Source organism: Aedes aegypti, chromosome 3, assembly GCF_002204515.2.
Source record: "Aedes aegypti strain LVP_AGWG chromosome 3, AaegL5.0 Primary Assembly, whole genome shotgun sequence".
Lineage (NCBI taxonomy): Eukaryota > Metazoa > Arthropoda > Insecta > Diptera > Culicidae > Aedes > Aedes aegypti.
In genome coordinates, this window is record NC_035109.1 from 26536125 (window position 1) to 26544236 (window position 8112).

An 8112-nucleotide genomic window follows, 5' to 3' on the forward strand; every position below is an offset into this window, starting at 1 on the left:
ACTACTAACTGAACTGAAGTGAAGTGTTAAAGTTCAATTAGTAGTTTTAGCCTCATTATGAACAAATGGTCTCTGATGTCACTCTTTTCCCCATTTATGCTTGCAGTAAATCTTCATTTAAAAAATCATTAGGAATTTCTTCAGGATTTTATTCAAGAATATCTTTCGCATTTCTACCAGTCTTGCTCTAGTCGCTAGTTTAGTAAAATTTTAAAAGCTCGTTTCAGGTTAATACTGAAGGTTTTGTTTTCATCATTTCTACACAAAATTGCACAAACCATTCTGCGCGGCGTGTAAGTCGAGACGAGTCGCTCTTACGGGGTGTCTATACAAAGGATTCTTACGTCAATACCCAGAGCACCCATTGGTCTCTTAAGTCTCTTCTTTCCTTATCTTGCTTGCAGATAATTATGATGCAAAATGTTTACATTTCTCGAGAACAGCTTCACTGAGAAGTAATAATAGTCACAGAATTACTCAAGTTTATGCATCAATGACTATTTTCTAACTGCCTCTCTTTCATTCTGCTGTAAATTTCTACACTAAATGTCATTTCGCCTGGGTTGAAGCTTGGCGATGCTTCAACCCAGGTGAATTGACAAACAGGAATTAAATTCCCAGCAGAATGAAAGAGAAATTCCCAGCAGAATGAAAGAGAAGCAGACAGAAAATACAGTCGCCTCTCCACATCTCGATATCGAAGGGACCATCGAGATAGGGAGAGATCGAGACAAAGAACATTAATTTAATGAACACTAGATTGAAAATCACTCCGTTACTAGGAAAATAATAAACAAACAAACTTCATTTCGAGTTTCCAAATTGTTCTGAATCACTTTAATCTGGTCTAGTAACCTTTGATAATGTTCATATCGACATATGGAGAAAAAATTGGGAACAAAAAATCAACAGGAACGAGAAACGGAGATATCGATATGAGGAGGATATCGAGATATGGAGAGGGAAATCGTATGCAGAATGAAGGGACCGAAGCAATCATCGACATAGGGAGAGATATCGAGATGTAGAACATCGAGATGTGGAGAGTCGACTGTAGTCATTAATGCATCAACTTTAGTAATTCTGTGACTACCTGTGTTTCTGAGTGTTCAGGAATTATTCTAGTGGTTTCATTTGGAAAACAATCAGGAACTAACGTGCTTATTCTGCGCGGCGTGTGAGGTGAGAAAAGTCGGATGAGGTGACAATTGTCGACTCGCTCCCATTTGATTAGAAGTAGACGTCTCACGTCACTCGCGGTGAGAGCGACTCGTCTCGACTCACACGCCGCGCAGAATAAGAACATAATTGTGCTTATTCTGCGCGGCGTGTGAGTCGAGACGACTCGCTCTCACTGCGAGTGACGTGAGACGACTAATGTTAATCAAATGGGAGCGAGTCGACAATTGTCACCTCATTCGACTCGTGTCACCTCACACGCCGCGCAGAATAGGCACGAATAATACAGGGGTTTCTTGGGTTGTAAAATGGTGAGCCGACAACCAGGAAGGAGCGTCCAACATAGCTCTGGTCCTCGCAAGTCCCTACCTCACGCTTCCTCGGGTCTAACGATGACAAAGACCGCCAGCTAAGGGTTGCGTACTTAGCTGGTAGTGCAACCTGGGCACTATTGTCCTTCTGACATCAGCTAGAGTGAGGGGGTGCGTCCCGAGCGTCTGTTCACCAGGAGGTGCGGCTCAAACAGCGTCTGTTCTGGTATCCAGCGGCTGAGTTGAAATGTTGTATCACGTCAACTAACCTAAGGTGGCAGCCCCATCAACGTGATATAGGTAGCGCAACCCCGGTAAGGTAGCATACCGAATTTCTCACCTACCACGAAAAATGGAGAAAGAAGAAATAACGAACGATATTTTCGGCAACCGACCTGGCAACGAAATAAGGACTATGAATGGAAACTTGGTACCTGGAATGTCAGGACGTTAAATGAACCCGGACGAGCGAGCCTTTTGGCTCGTGAACTGCAGGAGATTGGAGTGGGCGTGGCCGCCATTCAAGAAGTGCGGTGGCCTAGATCTGGAGAACGTGAATTCCGGGCGGTTGATCCCATCGCCAACATTACGTTCAAATATAACATCTACCACAGCGGCGGCGATAAGGCAGAACATGTAGTCGGTTTCATAGTGATCGGGAAGCAGATGAAACGCGTTATGAAGTGGAAACCGATTAGCGAACGAATCTGTGTACTGAGGATACGGGGCAAATTCTTCAACTACAGCCTGATCAACATCTATGCACCGACGAACGACAAACCTGATGACATGAAGGACGCGTTCTATGAAGGCCTTGATTAGGCCTATGGAGAGTGCCCAAAACACGACGTGAAAATCGTTATCGGAGATGCGAACGCGCAGGTCGGAAGAGAGGACTTTTTCCGTCCGATCATCGGTAAGGAGAGTCTTCACTCCGTTACCAATGACAACGGCCTACGACTAGTGACTTTCGCTGCTGCCAGGGGGATGGCCATCTGCAGCACCTACTTTGCACGCAAGGATATTCGGAAGCACACCTGGAGGCATCCAAATGGTGATATTTGCAATCAGATAGACCATATTCTGGTGGATGGCCGACATTTCTCAGATGTCATCGATGTTAGGAGTTTCAGGGGTCCTAACATTGACTCGGATCACTACCTCGTTGTCAGTAAAATTCGAGCGCGGTTATCAACTGTAGCGAATTCAAGACCACAGCGAACAATGCGATTCAATATCCAGCGCTTCTTAGCAGACGGTGTTACAGCTGAATACCACCAAAAGCTGGACGAGCGGATAAGTGAGGTCAATGTGAGCGAAAACCTCAACAATCTATGGGATGCAATCCATGGAGTGGTGGGTGAAACAGCGCGAGAAGTGATAGGTACTGCTCGAAGACGCCCCAGAAGCGGATGGTTCGACGAGGAGTGCCAGAGGGTGACGGATGAGAAGAACGTGGCCACACGTCGGATGTTAGTGTCTGGTACCAGGCTGAACAGAGAGCGGTACAGGGAAGCAAGATCAGCCGAAAAGTGAATCCATCGCAGGAAGAAAAAAGAGTTTGATGAGAACGTGATAGCCGAGGCGCAAAACTGTATGGAACAGAACGATATGCGACGATTCTATGAAACTGTCAATGGCGTGCGGAGAAAGTCAGCGCCGTCTCCCGTCATGTGCAACGACCGTGAAGGTAATTTGCTGGCAGATAAAACGATGGTGGCTGCCAGGTGGAAAGAGCACTGCGAAACGTTACTGAATGGAGGGAACGATAGAGCATCGGAGAACAGAATGAACATCGACAACGACGGTCAAGCTGTGGAGCCTCCATCTCTAGATGAGGTTAAGAAGGCGATTAAAGAGCTGAAGAACAACAAGGCTGCTGGGAAGGATGAGCTCCCGGCCGTGAGCAGCTGCATAGAATAATTCACCATATACTACTAAGGATATGGGAAGAAGAAGAACTGCCTGCTAGCTGGATGGATGGCCTCATTTGCCCTCTCTTCAAAAAAGGGCATAGATTGGAGTGCGCCAATTCCCGAGGAATAACACTCCTCAATTCGGCGTACAAAATAATGTCACGTATTCTGTTCAACAGATTGAGACCGCTTGAAGAGTCCTTCGTCGGCGAATACCAAGCTGGTTTACGTGAGGGCCGATTGACGTCGGATCAAATGTTTACCCTGCGACAGATCCTCGATAAATTCCGGGAGTACAACTTGCAGACTCATCATCTGTTCATTGATTTCAAGGCGGCGTACGATTCAGTTAAAAGAAACGAGTTGTGGGAAATAATGATGGAACATGGCTTTCCGACGAAGCTGATTAGACTGATTCGTGCAACGTTGGAAGGATCGAAATCAAGTATACGTGTTGCGGATGAGATTTCCACATCCTTCGTAACCTTAGACGGATTGAAGCAGGGTGACGCACTTTCAAACCTATTGTTCAACATAGCGTAAGAGGGAGCAATAAGGAGAGCTTGCGTGCATAGGAATGGCACTATTATCACACTTTCGTATATGCTCCTTGGTTTTGCGGACGATATCGACATAATCGGGATTGATCGCCGAGCCGTGGAAAAGGCATACGTGCCTTTTAAAAAGGAGACAACGCGAATTGGGCTCATTATCAATACCACGAAGACAAAGTACATGGTCGCTGGTAGACATCGTGGGCCCATAGATGATGTTGGTAGTGAGGTGGTGATAGGTGGTAATATTTTTGAAGTAGTTGAAGAATTTGTGTACCTTGGAACTCTAGTGACTTGCGATAATGATGTTACCCGCGAGGTTAAAAGGCGTATTGCAGCTGCGAGTCGGGATTTTTACGGACTTCGTAACCAGCTAAAGTCCCGCAGCCTACAGACGAAGACCAAACTCGCGTTGTACAAGACTCTAATTCTTCCGGTAGCTCTGTACGGCCACGAATCTTGGACGTTGAAAGAGGTCGACCGGAGAGCTTTTGAATTCTTTGAACGTAAAGTGCTGCGAACAATACTCGGCGGTAAATTGGACAATGGCATCTGGCGGCGTCGCATGAATCACGAGTTATACCGAGTCTATAATGAAATGGATATTGTTAAGCGTATAAAACACGGCAGGCTGCGGTGGGCTGGGCATGTAGCTCGCATGTCGGAGGAACGTCAAGCTAAACAAATATTCAGTAGAGAACCAGGGAGAGGCCGTCGCCTCCGTGGAAGGCCGCGCACCAGTGGCTTTTTGCAGTTGAGGAGGATTTAAGGTCGCTTAACGTTCAGGGCGACTGGAAGCGATTGGCCCAGGACCGGGTTCAATGGAGAAGGCTTCTTCATTCGGCGTAGATTCAACGCAATAGCAAGGAATTGTTGCCCATCAAGTAAGTAAGTAATACAGGGGTTTCTTAGGAAATTCTTCAAGAAATTAATCTACCAATTCTTTTAGTAAAATTTAAAGAATACTTTATACAGGAATTTCTAAAGAATTTTCTTCAGTAAATCCTTGAGCACCTTAACGTTTACTACCTCAGTAATTTCTATTTGAACAATTTTCCAAAGACTATCCCGCAAAGGTTTATTCAAGAGTTTTTGGTAAAATTCGTTCAAAGATTTTTGATTTACAAAAAAAAACTGACAATAATTTGTACGCAATGTCAGTTACGATTATTCCAAAGAATTGCTCCAAAAAAACCTTGAGCGATTTTTCTCGCATTTAGGTTTGAATACAATTCATTTGGATAAAGCTTAAGCTTTGGTATTGCTAGCACCTTTATATTGGAATAGCTTCAGCATGCTTTAAAAAATGTCTAGATGTGTATGAATAGCTATTAAATTAAAAACACTTTAAAATTCGTCGTTAGTTTGTCTTACTTACTTTACTTTTGCTGGCGCTACGTCCTTCAAGACATGACCTGCGCCACAATGTTACGCCAACTAACTCGGTCCATGGCTGCTAACCTCCAATTCCTCGATCGTCCCACACTTCCAAGATCCTGCTCCACTTGGTTAAACCACCTAGCTCGTTGCGCTCCCCTTCGTCTTGTACCGGCCGGATTTGAGTTGAACACCATTTTTGCGGGATTGTTGTCCGGCATTCTCACAACGTGTCCCGCCCATCGTACCCTTCCAGCTTTGGCGACTTTCGTGATACTGGGTTCACCGTAGAGTTGCGCAAGCTCGTGGTTCATTCTTCTCCTCCATACGCCGTTCTCACATACTCCGCCGAAGATCGTCCTAAGCACACGTCGTTCAAAAACTCCTAGCGCTTGCAGGTCCTCTTCGAGCATTGTCCACGTCTCATGCCCGTAGAGGACTACCGGTCTTATTAGCGTCTTGTACATGGTACACTTAGTACGGAAGTGAAGTTTACCAGACCGCAAGGTCTTGTGGAGTCCATAGTAAGCACGACTTCCGGCGATGATACGTCTTCGAATTTCTCTGCTGCAGTTGTTATCCGACGTTATCAATGATCCGAGATAGACGAATTCGTCCACCACCTCGAACTCATCCCCGTCGATCGTCACGCGTCTGCCTATGCGAGCTCTATCGCGCTCGGTTCCCCCAGCCAGCAGATATTTCGTCTTCGACGTATTTACCTTCAATCCAACCCGATCTGCTTCACGTTTCAGCCTGGTATACTGTTCAGCAACCACCTGGAACGTTCTTCCGACAATGTCCACGTCGTCAGCGAAACAAATGAACTGGCTGGATTTATTGAAGATCGTGCCCCGCATGTTGAAGCCCGCCCGTTTCATAACACCTTCTAGCGCAATATTGAACAGGAGGCAGGAAAGACCATCGCCTTGTCGAAGTCCTTTGCGTGTTTCAAACGGGTCCGATAAAGCACCCGATATCTTCACACAGCACTGTACACTATCCATCGTAGCTTTGATCAGTCTAGTCAGTTTCCCGGGAAAACCGTTCTCGTCCATAATCTTCCATAGCTCTTCGCGGTCGATGGTATCGTAGGCCGCTTTGAAATCGATGAATAGGTGGTGCGTAGGGACTTGATATTCGCGACACTTTTGGAGGATCTGCCGCAACATAAAGATTTGGTCTGTCGTCGATCGACCGTCCACAAATCCGGCTTGATAACTTCCAACAAATCTGCTTGCCAGTGGCGATAGACGGCGGAAGATGATCTGGGAAAGCACTTTATAGGCTGCATTAAGAATGGTGATCGCTCGATAGTTCTCACATTCTAACTTGTCACCCTTTTTGTATATTGGGTATATTATTCCCTCCTTCCACTCCTCCGGTAGCTGTTCTGTATCCCAGATCCTGGCTATCAATCGGTGCAGACAAGTGGCCAACCTGTCCGGGCCCATTTTAATAAGTTCCGCTCCAATACCATCCTTTCCAGTTGCTTTGTTGTTCTTGAGCTGTTTGATAGCATCCTTAACTTCACCTATTGTGGGAGTTGGCACGTCTCCCTCATCCGCCGTACTGATGAAGCCATTCCTCCTGCTGTCTTGATCTTCCTCCTCTGCGCCGTTTAGGTGTTCATCGTAGTGCTGCTTCCACCTTTCAATCACCTCACGTTCGTCCGTCAAGATACCACCATCCTTATCCCGGCACATTTCGGCTCGCGGCACAAAGCCTTTGCGGGATGGAGTCACTGTCCACCGAAAAATTCGCTCGACTCGGCTCTGTCCCTCGAGTTTTTCGACAGTTGTCACTCTATGTGATTGGATTAATATGGGAGTTTACGGGTGACATCTGAAATATGCATGTTTGCTTTGATCAACAATGAATACAGACGAGTCACATGAATCTGCTCGATTTACAAAATAGGCCCCTTAGTTTCTTGTAGAACTTACGTGTTTCTTGAGAACGATACAACTGCTCCATCTCTTCGCACTCCAACTCTTCCAGGCGGCGCTTTTTATCCCGGAATAGATGGGTTTGCTGTCTTCGCTTCTGTTTGTATCGTTCCACGTTTTGACGGGTGCCTTGCTGCAGCATCATCGCCCGCGCTGCATTCTTCTCGTCCAAAACCGTCTGACACTCCTCGTCGAACCAACCGTTCCGTCGATTTGCTTCCACGAACCCAATGGCACCTTCCGCTGCGTTGTTTATGGCTGCTTTGAGACTACTCCAGCAGTTTGTCTTAGGGGTCTATTTTATAAGTCGAGTCGATCAAAATGACTCGACTGGAGTCACTGTCGACCAAAAAATTCGCTCGACTCAGCTCTGTCACTCGTGTTTTTCGACAGTTGTCACTCTATGTGACTGGATTACAATGGGAGTCGACGGGTGACATCTGAAATATGCAAGCTTGCTTTGATCGACAATGAATACAGACGAGTCACATGGATCTGCTCGATTTATTAAATAGGCCCCTTAGTCATATAGAATTAGAGTATTTCCTTAACCTAGAATTATTCTGTAAAACCTGGAAATATCAGGAATTTCATTTCAGTAAACGAGTAGACACCCTATCTTGCATCGTGTGACGTGAGACGACTAATGTTAATCAAATGGGAACGAATCGAGTCACCTAAGCACAAAAATTCTTCCGCAATATCGTCCTACAAAAATCCTGCAAGATCCAGAGATTCAATTGATTATTTTTTTCAATAACTATCCTAGCAATTTATTTAGAAAATCCGGAAAAACGGATACTGGAATCGAGGACTTAGGCTTTCT